Source organism: Choristoneura fumiferana, chromosome 24, assembly GCF_025370935.1.
Source record: "Choristoneura fumiferana chromosome 24, NRCan_CFum_1, whole genome shotgun sequence".
Lineage (NCBI taxonomy): Eukaryota > Metazoa > Arthropoda > Insecta > Lepidoptera > Tortricidae > Choristoneura > Choristoneura fumiferana.
Genome location: NC_133495.1, coordinates 6012454 through 6027856, shown reverse-complemented (window position 1 = coordinate 6027856; position 15403 = coordinate 6012454). Strand labels below are relative to the sequence as shown.

Here is a 15403-nt window from a genome sequence, read left to right as displayed (position 1 = left end):
CACACCTCGACCAGTTTTTCGAATAAAATTTTGAATACGTGTTACCGAACGTTAAAGCAATCAACAAAAAATCGTGAATTACCAACTAAGCTACGAGCATCTAGCCGATAAAAGAGCTACAGCGCACTGTAAAAAATCGTTACTTCTCTTACAGATTGAAAGTTTTATTCATTTCTTATGCAATTTAGTACGCGAATGTTTCAGCGAGTAATTCAAAATAAAACACATTATGGCGGAAATTTAACACAAAACTCTAAGGGTTCCTTGTACCTAAAGCCAACACACAGATGATGGGGTCGTGTGTGGGCCGCGACGGACGTATTTACATGGCGGTATATGGACGCACGACCCGACCCGCGCCTCGCCGCCGCCGTCGTGTGACGGCGTCATACACCGCCATGTAAATACGTCCGTCGCGGGCCCGTGCCACGAGCCACACCCGTCGCCTGTATAATGTGTTGTTCTTAAAATCACTAATTATAGTATGTATGCGAAGTTTCTCGCGAGGCGCAGATTTGACATGGTAGTTAATAAATACCTACATTAATAGTAGATTGATAAACAAGGGTTGTTGATCAATAACAACACCAAGATATTTAGGCGCACGAGCGAGCAAAGCGAGCAAGTTTTCTTATAGTTCGCGGGTGTAATTGATCATTTACACTCGACTTGCACACTACTTTTCATCACAAATGCGAGGAAATAAAGAAAAACCATTATAAATGTATACGCAATTTGTAACAGAGCCGAAGAAAATTTATCGCGCCAAACCCTCTTTTTTTTAATGGCCTCGCGCTCTTTGGCTTAGGCACATTCAGTCAGCACTGGCCAGCAGCATTATGCCAGCATGGAGGTTTGGGGGTAAGTATTGCGCATCACAATCTCCTTGTTTACCAATTCGTGAATACAAAGGAGCACCATTCGATTTTTAAATTTACTTACATCCCTAAAGATGTAAATCGAATTTACAACACGGATTTCAAGTTAAATGCAACCTACTTTCAGAGCTTAAGTGATGAAAAGTCATTTACAGGTGCAGTGCATTCCATAGTGGTTTTCCATCGTATTTTATCAGAAATCATCCTATTTATCGTGCTTTTTCAATTAGCATCAGTACCCATCATACAGCTATTTTGACATTTGCCACTAAATAAAAAGTTGACATTTGACACTAAAAATATTAATGGATATGAAAATGTCACTCATTTAATACCGTAATTGACAATCAGTTGCCGCTGTATTCCGATTGAGATCGGACTTTTCCCGATGGAAATACATTTTTCACTTTATCTGTACTTAAGTAAATATTTATCCTAATATTTGTTTTACACGCAAGTTCCCTACTGGGTCACCGTAGAGTAGAGTGGGTGGGTTGCGTTGCGTTGCTTGCATCACCTACTTAACGGAGTTTAACGGGAAATTTTACACTAACGGTCGCAAAACTGGCGTTGTTATTTATATTTATTTATTTGAAACTAATTTTTTCGACAACGTAAACTCGATTTTCACTAGGTTTTAGGTTTTTGACTATTCAGATCGGGATCTTCCAAAAGTTTAGTTATCCGTTAAAAATTCTAAATAAACAGTAGGTATACAGGGGGTCCCGTAACTCCCGTAGTATGTACTGCTTAAGGGGAAGATAGGTGGGAAAGTCATCTACCAAATAAATAAGAAATAGCTTGATAAAAGTGACAGTTTTCAACAAATTTAGATTTTTCTGATTTAAGTATTGACATGTATGCCCACACTATGATCTTTAGTTGTGATGTTCGGCATTAATAATTTACTGCATTTTTAACGCATTCACTGCCACTTAACTTCCTCAGGTGCCACCGACGCACATGTGCGTTCAAAATGTATGGATAATTGTGACAGCGGCACTGGGCGAAGTTCCGAAAACACATATGTGCGTCGGTGGGTTGTGTTGTCAGACGCAAAAAAACATTTAAAAAAATGCAGTTTTCAATTATTTTTATTTGGATTGAACTTTGGTCCCCAGCGATAAAATGCAAAATTTCATTCGCTCGCATCTTCCTTATTTTTCAACAGACATTAATGAATTTTATGTCACGCGTTTTATTTTCCAGTTTTGTATCACGTTAAGTTACCTACTTATTTATGAGACAATTCATGTTCCATGCATATTCCCAATTACGGTCGTCGTAGGTATTTCTCCTCTCAGCACCGCTTTATTTACTAGCGGAACCTTATAATTTTAATTATTTAATACTATAATTGTCACTGCAGTGAGGTGAAAAAATATGTGTTTCGCTCGACTGTATGTAATTAAAGTAGTACCTAAGCGATCGTAGGTAAGGTACGAGCACGAGATGTTAAACATAACATCTCATGCTTTGAAATCCTCGGCTTCGCTCAGAATTCTTCTTTTGAACCACTTCGCTCGTGGTCCAATCTAAGAATCCTTCGTTTGCTCGGATTTCAATATAGGCACTCGCGCCATACAGTAACTTTCCACCCGTGCAATAACAAATATTTATTTCTTTCGACTAACCTAATATCTTAATTAACCTCATAATCTTTGCTGTTTACATCGCTGTTTAACTATATCCGATTTAAACATACATTATTTATTTTTTTACCACCATCTTGCTCGCTAATCCTGCCGTGAAGCAGCAGTGTTTGTGGAGAGTAAGACAGCCGGTGAAATTACTGGCACTTGAGGTATCCCACCTTAGGCCTATAGGTTGGCAACGCATCTGCAATACCCCTGGTGTTGCAGATGTTTATGGGCGGTGGTGATCTCTTACCATCAGGAGACCCAATTGCTCGTTTGCCATCCAGTCGAATAAAAAATAAGAAAAAAAAACATATTTTTTCCGAAGCTACCCGAGATCTCGAAAATACTGAGATTGTAATTTCTAACCTCGCGAGATCTCGACTTGAGATTGCATTCCCTTCTTTAACGGAACCTCAGCCTATAAAATGCAGTCTCCCGCTCGCTAACAGACGTATCTCACACTTGCACAGGCGCGGTCCGAAGGGAGAGGACATGACCCCCTCCCCAAATCGTATACGTCAAATTGAAAAATTTAATAATTTACAAAATTAAAATAAAAAATATTTTTTTGTCCCTAGCCGCGATGTATTATTATTAGTGACCCCCTCCAAAATTTCAGGCTGCAACCGCGCCTGCACTTGCACATTTACGCAGACAGTAAACTACAGTTAATTTATTGCAGCAACGATCCCAACATTCACATATGGCATACAAATTGGCTGGCTCTCGCCCATGGCGCGACACCTCAAACTCTCCGTGTCAGACAGCGCCATCTCTTGGATGGCGGCGGCACTGCCTCTCGCCGCCATTTGCGGGATACCATTCTTCAGCTACTCTTCGGACAGATTCGGGAGGAAGATCTGCATTATTGCTGTGTCGCTGTTGTCTTGTGTAGGTATAGTATTTTATTTATTTAGTACCTTGAGTAACATAATAAATAATAGCCGTGGTGGCCGAGTGGTTAGACTATGGCTCTCAAGCAGAGGATCGTGGGTTCAAACCCGGCTCGCACCTCTGAGTTTTTCGAATTCATGTGCGAAATTACATTTGAAATTTACCACGAGCTTTACGGTGAAGGAAAACATCGTGAGGCAACCTGCACAAACCTGCGAAGCAATTCAATGGTGTGTGTGAAGTTCCCAATCCGCACTGGGCCCGCGTGGGAACTACGGCCCAAGCCCTCTCATTCTGAGAGGAGGCCTGTGCCCAGCAGTGGGACGTATATAGGCTGGGATTATTATTACCTTGTGTAACATAATTATGGTGTTTTATGTGGAAGTGGAGGAGGACGAGTATCTGCATAAAAATAGGTCTATATACATCCAGTCAAAGATCTGTTCAATAGAAATACACGTTGGCTTGACATGCGAATCCTAAATAAGCAATCTGGAAACCTTTCCGGGTTGTACAGTCGAGGACATAAATATCTATACAGCCATAGCGTCAAATATATGTATACATCGACCTTACGGTTAGCGGTATAAAGGTGTACAGATATTTTTGACGCCGTGGTAACGTACATATATTTATGCCCTTGACTGTACCTACCAAACATTTTTAAGCACCATGTACGCTCTGAATAGAGAACGTACCTACATGGTGCTTAAAAATATTCAAAACCATCCTTGTCATGAGCACCTAAGGCCTCGATAAAACATCAAACTATGAGTGACGACTTTGCGTACCATCAGAAACAAACATTTACTTTAAGCACGTACCAGAACTGCGTGCCTAATTGTTGGACTAGCACACTTGTTAACGCACACAAGGACAAGTGAACAACACATTTTTATATTACAATTAGCATTATTAAATTACTAATGCAATCTGCTCTACGTAATGCACGTAGAGTTCCGTTAAACACAAGCTGCCTTTAATTTGTCATTGTTATAACTTACTATTTTACCCGCGGCTTCGCACGCGTAACTATTCGATCTGGTAGTTAGGTGCAATGAGGGCTATCGCGTTATGAATTCGCCGCTAGAGGTGCTAGTGTAGCGTGAGGTCTCCGAAATGTCAAATCTCATAGTTTTTGGGTGAGCTACGCGGGTTTTTTTTTTTTTATTATTCGACTGGATGGCAAACGAGCAAGTGGGTCTCCTGATGGTAAGAGATCACCACCGCCCATAAACATCTGCAACACAGGGGTATTGCAGATACGTTGCCAACTAGAGGCCTACGATCGGATACCTCAAGTGCCAGTAATTTCACCGGCTGTCTTACTCTCCACGCCGAAACACAAGAGTGCAAGCACTGCTGCTTCACGGCAGGATTAGCGAGCAAGATGGTGGTAGCAATCCGGGCGGACCTTGCACAAGGTCCTACCACCTGCAAAAAGGGTTTATTTAGAATTAGAATAATTTTGTGAATATTTTGCATGACCTGAAATTAATTATGGCAACTATGCGTTACGGGGCAATGAATGTCTGTGTTTGGAGACAATTTTGTCTTTCGGAAACTTTTGTCCTCCCTTTTTTCCAAACAAAACGGGACTACGCAACACTGTGGTTGCTCGATATTTTAATGGTACGGTTTTAAGGTGTATTAAATATGATTTTAATCTAAACTTTGTTTTCACGCCCGTAATAACATACTTTGAAAGCCACACTTAACACCTCACGCAACAGTGGCGCCATCTAGAAAGACAAAAAACGATAGCCCTCATTGAATTAGTTACAAAATTCCTGTAGGAAATCCCAAAATTTATATCGTAATCTTCATTGAGGTGTTGTGTTAAGAACAACAATACCGTGGGAATATTGGAATAAAAGTAAGCCTGTGTTATTTCAGACATCCAGCTATCTATATACCAAATTTCATGACTCTAAGCCAGCGTAATCTGTCGCGCGGCAATGAATGGGTAAAGAGCTTTACAGACTGCAATGCAGGATAATGAATAGATTTCTTTTCCCTGTATGGCAACGCTGGCATAAATAATAGATCGCTCGTTTTTGGCTCGAAATTCGAACTTGTGATTTTATTTTGCTCAATATACAAAATGTACACACCTAATATCATATTTTCTCAAGTTTTCGCGATTCAAAGAATCAAATTGCTTTTAAAATCCCGAGAAAATAATGCGTTGTTTGGGAGAAACGTGTCAAAATGGTGTTGTAGAGCGCCATCCTGCTCTGTGTCGTTTTTTTGTCCCGTTCTGGCGGTTCATGTACAGAACCCAGAATGTTAATGTCACTCCGGATTCGTCAGTTTTCTTGGTTTCCTGAAGATTCATATGATATGAGAAAGGAAAAGAAAACCGATCTTTTGTTCGAGACATTAGTACATAAACTAGTCTTAGGGCCTGTTTCACCATTTGCCGACTAACTTTAAGTGTCAGATAAAAGTAATACCGTCTTTGTTTATTCGGACAAAACAAACAGAGATGATGTCACTGATATCCGTCACTTAAAGTTAGTCGACAAGTGGTAAAACAGCCCCTAAGTTTATTTTTTTATTCATAATATTGTTCATCTAATAGAATTATTGTATGGCACTTTTACAAATACACAAGGTCTTGTAAAATCGTCAAAAAGCAACTGTGTCAATAATCTGCTGGATTAAAGATAGGCTGGTTAGGGACTAAGGAGTAAGGATCCCCTGACCGTAAGGACCCTGCAATGCACGGCCTAGCCTTCTGTCATAACTTACATTTCGAGGTTATTGTATACTATGTTATAGGCATATAATAAATATATATAACACAGTCATACATAACTTAAATTTCGGCCCCAAATGTTGAGTTATGAGTGTATTACATTTCGAATCCCGTGTCGGGGCAGATATGTGTATGAAAAATACGAATGTTTGTTCTCGGGTCTTGGGTGTTTAATATGTATTCAAGTATGTATCTATCTATATAATTATATTTATCCGTTGCTTAGTACCCATAACACAAGCTTTGCTAAGCTTACTTTGAGACTAGGTCAATTAGTGTGAATTGTCCCGTGATATTTATTTATGTGCTTAGCTACGCCTTTAACTCCATTATTCTTTCAGATCTCATGGGTCATCAAGCTAACAGCAGTATCGGCGCCTGCGCTTATCACAGCCCGGGCCGTAGCGGGCCTGGCAGCTGCGGGATGCTTCGTCGTCGTCCCCGTCTACGTGAAAGAGATAGCCGAAGACGCCTGGCGGGGAGCCCTGGCTTCCCTTACCATGACTATCTGCAAGCTTGGGGTGATATTCGTCTACGCAGTCGGCATGTTCCTGCCCTACGGACAGAACCAAGCTGTCTATCTGAGCGTCGCGGCGGTGCACGTCGTGCTGTTTAGTTTTATGCCTGAATCTCCTAATTATTTGCTGAAGAATGGGCGGGAGAAGGTGAGTCTTGATCAAAGGCATTTAAGCATATAAACCACCGGTCTCAGACTGGTTACACATAAAGTTTAGCAGAGACGCACTTCGTCAAGCATCGCTTAGAACGGGTCCATATCCGCTCGCATAATTTATTGAAAGTAAGAATGTATTGTTTGTCATAATGCATCTATTGTTTGCCATAGGTACCTACCTCTTTTTTTCTCGCACACACACACACACACACACACAAACATCACGCCTGTATTCCCAAATGGAGTAGGCAGAGCACACGAAACCACTTTAAGCAATTTTAGGTTCAAGTTTGACAAAACGGTACAATAGTGACAGGTTCCTTAACCTATATCCTCAGTCGCCTCTTACGACATCCACGGAAGAAATGGAGAGGTGTAATTCTAACCTGACACCACACGGGGACTCTTTTTTTCTCTGAATCCATTAATCCCACTTCCTACTAATATTATAAATGTGAAGATGTTTGGATGTTTGTTACTCAATCACTTCTAAACCGCTGAACCGATTTGGATGATATTCTGTATACAGATAGTTTTATCGATAGCGATAAACGAATACTACGCGGACGGAGTCGCGGGCAACGACTAGTTGTTCATAATTGTTTTAAAACAAACCTTACCTAACCTATAGTTTTCTATAGGTTGGCCATTTAAAAATTTCAGAAAATTGGGGTTTCGGCGGGAAAAAAGTTATGACGAACAAAAATGCTGACAAACATAACATTACGACTTGCCAAAATTATGCGACTAGATATGCACCGGCTTAGACTTAGAACACATTATGAGAGCCTGCCGTTTTCAGAGAGCAGCGACCACGATAGCATGGCTGCGGACCCTGAACCGGGGAGACAAAGTGGTGCTGGACGAGGTCGAGAAACTGAAGGACGAGCAGCGGAGGTTCGACGAGATGCCGCAAGTCACTCTAACCAGTATAAGTAAGTTTAGTACCTCGCCGATCGAGCTTGCAAAGGGTAAAAACAGAAACCCTATTACTAAGACTTCGCTCTCCGTCCGTCCGTCTGTCACCAGGCTGTATCTCATGAACCGATTTATCATGATGATTTTCACAGATTATGTATAACTGTGGCTGCTATAGCAAAAAATACTAAAAACAGAAAAATATAAATATTTAATGTCTAATGGATGTTGTGTAAATGGTACGGAACCATCGACTTTATAACCAAACCATGCAGTTGGTTATAAAGTCGATGTTCGGAACCCTTCGTGCGCGAGTCCGACTCGCTCTTGGCCGGTTTTTTTTTAGAGAAGATACGGTTTTAGATAAGCTTTAAAAGTAAAATTTAAACTAAATAAACATATAAATGAAAACTTTATACTCGTTTAACTAATACGATAAAGTTTTATAACTGTAAGTACCTTTTAGATTCGCCTTCGTCTTATAGTGTGCTAAATATGAAAACCACGAACCTTAGTAATTATTTTAAAAATACTATAAGTAAATAAAATTAGTTTTTTTTTTTCAATCCTTTTGAATCTTCATTACATTACAATGTTTAACATAAAGCGTTATTGTTTAATAACTTTCAATTGTATGTGTAATTTTTTTGTACATAATTGCAAAAGTAGCGTGGCATAGAACATAGAACACACAATTCCTATTATACATCTACACCTCAGCAACGTAAATTTTTAGGGTTCCGGAGCCAAAATGGCAAAAACGGAACCCTTATAGTTTCGCCATGTCTGTCTGTCTGTCTGGGGGGGGGTGTTTTTTTTTCTCGACTAACCCTATATTGTGGGGTATCGTTGGATAGGTCTTTTAAAACCATTAGGGGGTTGCTAAGACGATTTTTCGATTCAGTCATTTGTTTGCGAAATATTCAACTTTAAAGTGCAAATTTTCATAAAAATCGAGCGTCCCCCCCTGTTATGTAGATAGCTAGTCGTTTGGAATAGCACAAAGGCTTGTTTTTATACAGATATTCCCATGGGATCGAGATAAAATCTCAAGCACAGGGTTTAGAGTTAGTCATGAATTTTGGGACGGTTGTTTTTAATGCAAACTCAATGAAGACCACGATAATTCCACAGGAATTTTTGTTTACTCATCTACATTCAAACGGATGAATGGATTTATATGAATTTTGTACGTAGGCATCTAACCGTTGAGAATAACACATTCATTATACTTTGTATCCCATGGGAATACCCATTCCATTCAGTAAAATTCTGGAAATTTAATTCAACTGCTAGATCTATTGGTTAATTTACGCGTGCGGCGCCGAGGGTAAAATCTGTACCTACCTAGGACAGAAGTACCGTTTGTGGCCACTGTACCTACCGTTTCCGGCCATTTATTGTTCAAATATACGTTTGAAATAAATTTATAGTAATAAAACATTAGGTACAAACTTTATTCGTTTCAGTATATACTTTTGAAAACTCACTATTACTTCAAATGTCAACTGGCCAAAACCGGAACTTCTACCCTAGGTAGGTACTTAATATTTGAGATAAATCTGTGACATCACGGTTGAGAATAACAATTCTAAAGATGACACTTTGTTGACGCGAACGACTTAGTTTAATACAAACACGCTAATAACTGAAATAAACTTGGTTACGGTAATACATTAATAGTGAGTTCATTACACTGCACATACTTACTAGTTACCTTTGAGATTTGTTTACTTAAAGCATTAAACCAACCGGAGAAGTCAACGACGCGGCCTATCTTCCTGCCAAAAGGATATAAGTAGGTACAGTTAACAGTTAGGACTACTACTGTAAGGATGGTAGTTAATTAATTTATTTATTTATTAAAAAAATATCCTGAGGACTTCGAGCATTAGCCAAGGCGTCCAACAGGATAACAATACCTTAACAATAACATTTAATAGATGTTTTGTGGGGTCTTTAGTGGTTTTATGAATTTTATGAATTAAATTCGGGTTTTGTTCCGCGTACCTTGATTTTAGAGCAGCTCGTTATTAGTAATGACCGTGATAGTCTAAAATATTGTGTTGTTTAGTGGTTGATTTGAATAATATTTATTAATAGTTAGTTTACAATAAGTTTCTAGTACAGCCAGCTAGATCGGACGTCAGAGGTGAGAGGAAGAGCAGTACCTAATTGCTAACGCACAATATTTTTTTAAACTTTTTTTAAATATTTTTAACATGTGTAGCTTACAGATGGGTTAATTTTTTCCAGCTAACTATTTAATTGCGAAATAAATAAAAAAGTGGTTTAATGAATTGTTTGTTTTCAATTTAATTTATAAATGTACATTTTTGGTAAGCATAAAAACTCGGATTAGATTGAAAATATCACGCATTGGACTAAGGCATTGGGTTTAAAACTTTCTAATAGGTACTCCACTGTATTACATCTTGACGAAGTTCTTATGCCGTTATTCCGGACCCCTGAACAGTTGCCAGTTTTAAACAGGTAATTCTAATGTGGACAGAAAAGACAGTAACATTTGCCCGACGGCTCCAGTTGGTTTAATGTTCCTATCCTAGTTAGTACCTACCTACTGCGAACGGAGGTAATTATGCTTTTGCGTAATCCCAGTGTTAGCGAATGAACGTGGCTTGCTTACTTAGTTTTATATAACACCATTCACAGTTAATCCTAGAGAATTTAGATTTCCGAGCAGATAGTGCCGTTGGATATCAAAATAAACAAGGAATTATACCTTTATTCACGTTTTAACGTATTCACTGCCAGCGACGCACATATGCGTTTTCGGAACTTCGCCCAGTGCCGCTGTCAAAAGTATTCATACATTTTGAACGCACGTGTGCGTCGGTGGCACCTGTGGAAGCCAGGTGGCAGTGAAAGCGTTAATTGTTTTGACTACATTTAAAATCACAGTCGCGCTTTTTTGAAGTTTATGTATATGCCTATATAGTTCCTAAGTACTTAATTACCAGAAGAAAACTTCGGTGAAAGGAGAAATCAATTTTACTGCATCTAGGAACTATTTTTAGGGTACTTACCTCCCATAGACGTAGCGGGGAGATTTTTTTTCTCGACTAAATTTATTGTGTGGGATATCGTTGAATACAAGGAAAATTATAACGGCTAACATTGCTTGAGAATTATTATTAGTTTAAGGGGCTGTTTTACCATCCATTGATTAGTGTTAACTGACGGTTAAATGTGAAGCCGTCTCTATTTGTTTGGTTCGAATAGACGGATACGGCATCACATTTAACCGTCAGTTAACACTAATCAATGGATGGTGAAACAGCCCCTAAAAGTACCTAGCAGCCTAAGGTATAAAATATACCTAAACTTGGAAGATTCCGTACACAATACGAAATCATTAGAAAAATACTTATATATATTACTTGATTTTTTCGTAATGGTTACGGAACCCTATCTTTGGCGTGTCCCACACGCTGTTGGCCGGTTTTCCCATTTGAGTGTGAAACTGAAAAATTGATCGATGCCATTATTACTACTGGCCCAGTAAATAGTTCGCCGCATACGCCGCTACCTTGCTTCATGGTAGAACTTCACTTGCCATTGCGTTATTTTTGTTACAACTCACCATTTTATCTTGTTTTTAGTCCGCGACAAAGCGACGTTCTCGGCCCTCCGCGTGACGCTGATGCTGATGGCGCTCCAAACGCTGTCCGGGTGCTTCGCGCTGATGAACTACGCGTCGGACGTGTTCGCGCGCACCGGCGCCGCGTGGAGCGCCGACGGGCTCGCGCTGTTAATGGGTTCGCTGCAGCTGGCTGGATCATTCTTCACCACGGTGTCCATTGAGAAGTTTGGGAGAAAGGTGGGTAAAAAAAATATATTTCAGACTCTATACCGAATCCATATCTTGTTCATCATCATCATCATCAGCCTATGTTCGTCCACTGCTGGACATAGGCCTCTCCCATGGCACGCCACTGAGCACGATCCCCGGCTACTCTCATCCAACTCTTGCCAGCCGCCCTGCGAAGATCATCGCTCCACCGAGTCTGAGGACGTCCTACGCTACGTTTGCCGATCCGTGGTCTCCACTCAAGAACTCGTCTACCCCAACGGTAGATATATAGGTAGGCATATCTCGCATAAAAAACCACGCCACGATTTGCCGCGCGGTATTATATGCGCTCTTTGAGGGTACCGCCTCCACGCTTCGCCGCACTGTCAGTGGGTTTCAACTAGTTTCAAGCTTTATTGTCAGACGGCGCCGGAATGTGCAAGACAAATGTGTAAAAGGCTCAAGTTTTCTTCTTCAGACTCGAGTTACACTCTTGTCGTGGAATATTTTCCACTCATCCCTCCTATGAACCATCCCCTTGACCTCCTAAAACGACGCGACACCGACTTTCTCTTTCTTTGATTCTACTGAGAACATTTTATTTTATTATCCAATAAAATTCACAACATTACAGTGTAACCAAAGCACTGGAAAAAAATAAAAGTACCTACATATGGTAACATATTAACTACCTCACTATATAACGAACTTTTCCGACAAAATACGATGGCAAAACATTGCTCAGTACATGTTTGCGTGCAGATCCCGCTGGGCTGCAGTTCTGGCGTGGTGTCGGTGTGCATGGCGGCGCTGGCGACCTACTTCGCGACACTTGCCGGCCCCGCCTGGCTGCCCGTGGCCGCCGTGTGCCTCTGTATCCTCGCCTACGGGGCCGGCCTGGCTCCTGTGCCCATGGTCATCATGGCTGAGGTGTTCTCCTTCCAGGTAATATACTTCATCATCACAAAGGCCTCCAAGAGCGCCCATAGGCGTTACACAACACAACTTGCCACATACGTCTATCGGCTGCCCAGTCTATCGGCTGCCCAGTGTCGGATTAGCCACGTGGCAAGAGTCGCAAATGCTACGGGCCCCGCGGACCAATGCTTTTAAATCGTAAAAATGAAAATTTTGATAGTAGCATGTTTTTTTTTTTTAAACAATATGTACAATACTGCCACCATAAAATCCAACACGAAACCGCCGTCAAAGAAACAAGATGGTATCATATAAAGTCGAAGCAAATCCCATGATAAAATTTGCTACAGGCCCCGCGCTGGCTTAATCCGGCTCTGCGGCTGCCCGCAACTCTGGCAATCATCACGTCGGATCGAAAAATCAAAAATAACAAATTATGTAAAATTCTCTGGTCACAATGTTTGTAACCAACTCCTCGGAAACGGCTTGACCGATTTTTATGCAATTTTTTGTGTATATTCGGTAGGTGTGGGAATAGGACGTAAGCTATTTTTCATACTTCTACGCGGAAGGAGTCGCAGGCAACAGCTAGTAACAAATAAAAATTCTATAAGTAGGCCGCAAAGAGCAAAGAGTTAAAGAGATCTTAAACTACCAGCGCTTTCCACGAGAAAATTGGCAGAAAGTCGTTTTAGGCAAGAGGCAGGTCCACTTTGTGAGAGACCTGCAAACGCTCCTTTTTCTCCCTCAACGGTTATCTGTTCTTCGAGCAATGCGGCCTGCCCAGTGCTACTTCAACTTAATTTGAAAGAAAGGAAAGAAAATACATTTATTCGGAACAGTGACTGAATAATTACATAGAAGTAAGACAGAAAACAACAGTGTTACTGTTCACGAACGGACCCACCTCAGCATAATGCCGCTCAAGAGCTGGCGCTGATCTTCGTGGGACCGTGAGGGCGTCATTGCACGCTGCACGTGCGACCGAACCGCGTCTAATTGTGAACGCGACTGTTTATGGTCAGCGCTACCAACCAGTGTTGCCAGACACCCCGCTTTTCTGCTTTTTACCCCGCGTTTTTGCCACTGGCCCCGCTATCCGCGTAAAGCTAACGAGAATTTCATCGAGATATAATGGTGACTTATTGATGGTGGTCCCGTAGTCTTTGCATCCTGGCGTACAGAGCCGGCCTGGCAACCGTGCCCATGGTCATGCCTGAGCTAACACTATATTTATCAACAGATGGAAACTGTTAACAAGGGCAGATCCAGGGGACCCAATGGCACCAATGACCCAATGGGTCCTGAGCCTGACCTGGGTCTAGCACAAAAGTACCTACCTAGATATTTTTTTAATAAAATTAATATCTTTCTGCGAAATTGATTACGTGTGATTAATAATGCTATTTTACAATAAATATATGTGCAACAACAAAGTGTACATAAAAAAAGCGGCAAAGTGCGAGTCGGACTCGCCCATGAAGGGTTCCGTAGCAGCAAGTAAAATATTATAGGTTTTCTTTACTTTACGATTTATGACATTAAAAAAAACTACTTACTAGATCTCGTACAAACCAATTTTCGGTGGAAGTTTGCATGGTAATGTACATCATATATTTTATTAGTTTTTGGAAGTGTCTCTCGCGCAAACTATTCAGTTTAGAAAAAAAGAATATTAGAAGCCTCAATATCAGTTTTGAAAACCTATCCATAGATCCCCACACGTATGGGTTGATGAAAAAAAATTTTGAGTTTCAGTTCTATGTATGGGGAAGCCCCAAAAAAATTTTTTTTCTTTTTATGTGAAATTCTTAATGCGGTTCACAGAATACATCTACTTACCAAGTTTCAACAGTATAGTTCTTAGTTTCGGAAAAAAATGGCGGACGAACATAAGGGTTCCGTTTTTTGCCATTTGGCTACGGAACCCTAATATCTTATACGGCTCTATTTCTAGGGCTGGTAGGACGAGTCAGATATTTTTGCACGCTCCACTCTGGCACAAATTAATGCAGAAGGACTGTACTTGCGTGTGTTCTATAGTAGATGACATTATTTTTAGCGCGTAAACATGGTGTAATTCTTCTAGATGCGAGCACGAATGGCAGGAGCATCAATGGCGCTATCATTCTTCTGCAGTTCAATGACTGTTCTTTTCTACACGCCTGTCGCGAACTCCTCGGGCCTTACGTCGTGTTCTACGTGTTCGCCGCTGTGACGCTCTGGGGCGTACTGTACACCATACTGTGGGTGCCTGAGACAAAGGGAAAGAGCCTGGCGGAAATACAGGCGTATTGGGTGAAACCGGAGCCAGTTTTTGTATAGCATTTGTAGCAATTACTTTAGTTATTCCGATAAACAAAGCATTTTTGGGTTTCGATAAACGTTGACAATAATATACGTCTTAATAAATTGATAATTCAAACCCTCATGTCGACAAATACGGGTCGTACACAAACTGATAAAATTAATGTTGAAATCCTTTTGGAAATGTGATTTTTATTTAAGTTGAAACCTAAGAAATATAAGTAGAAATACGAAGTATTTCACGTCTCTAAATGTACTTAATAAATTAGGTCACATTTTAGCTTGTTTATAAAACAAGTACTTTTGTATTATTTGTAGGTGTACCATAAGGTGTAATGTAAAGGTGCTATTGTGTCTAGGTTCTTAAAAAGGACAACATACATTTTAAAGTTATAATGTCTAAAAAAATATGGTGGACACATAATTTTTTTTACTCTGATATTGTTAGGGCGCAATGGAGTACTTTCATATTGTAAATCTAAGAAAGTTTGTTTACTGCAAATTGACACTAAGTTATTAGATATACTCAGCGGCATAAAATTTGGCCCACTCTCCATAGAAAATTACCTATAACTGCATACATTTGAGGGCCAGATTTTT

General features: G+C 40.4%; 1 pseudogene; it reads left to right on the top strand.

The window, feature by feature from the left end:
* The first annotated feature begins 797 nt into the window (after positions 1-797).
* LOC141441496 (solute carrier family 2, facilitated glucose transporter member 6-like) lies at positions 798-15185 on the top strand (annotated as a pseudogene).
* The last annotated feature ends 218 nt before the right edge of the window (positions 15186-15403 follow it).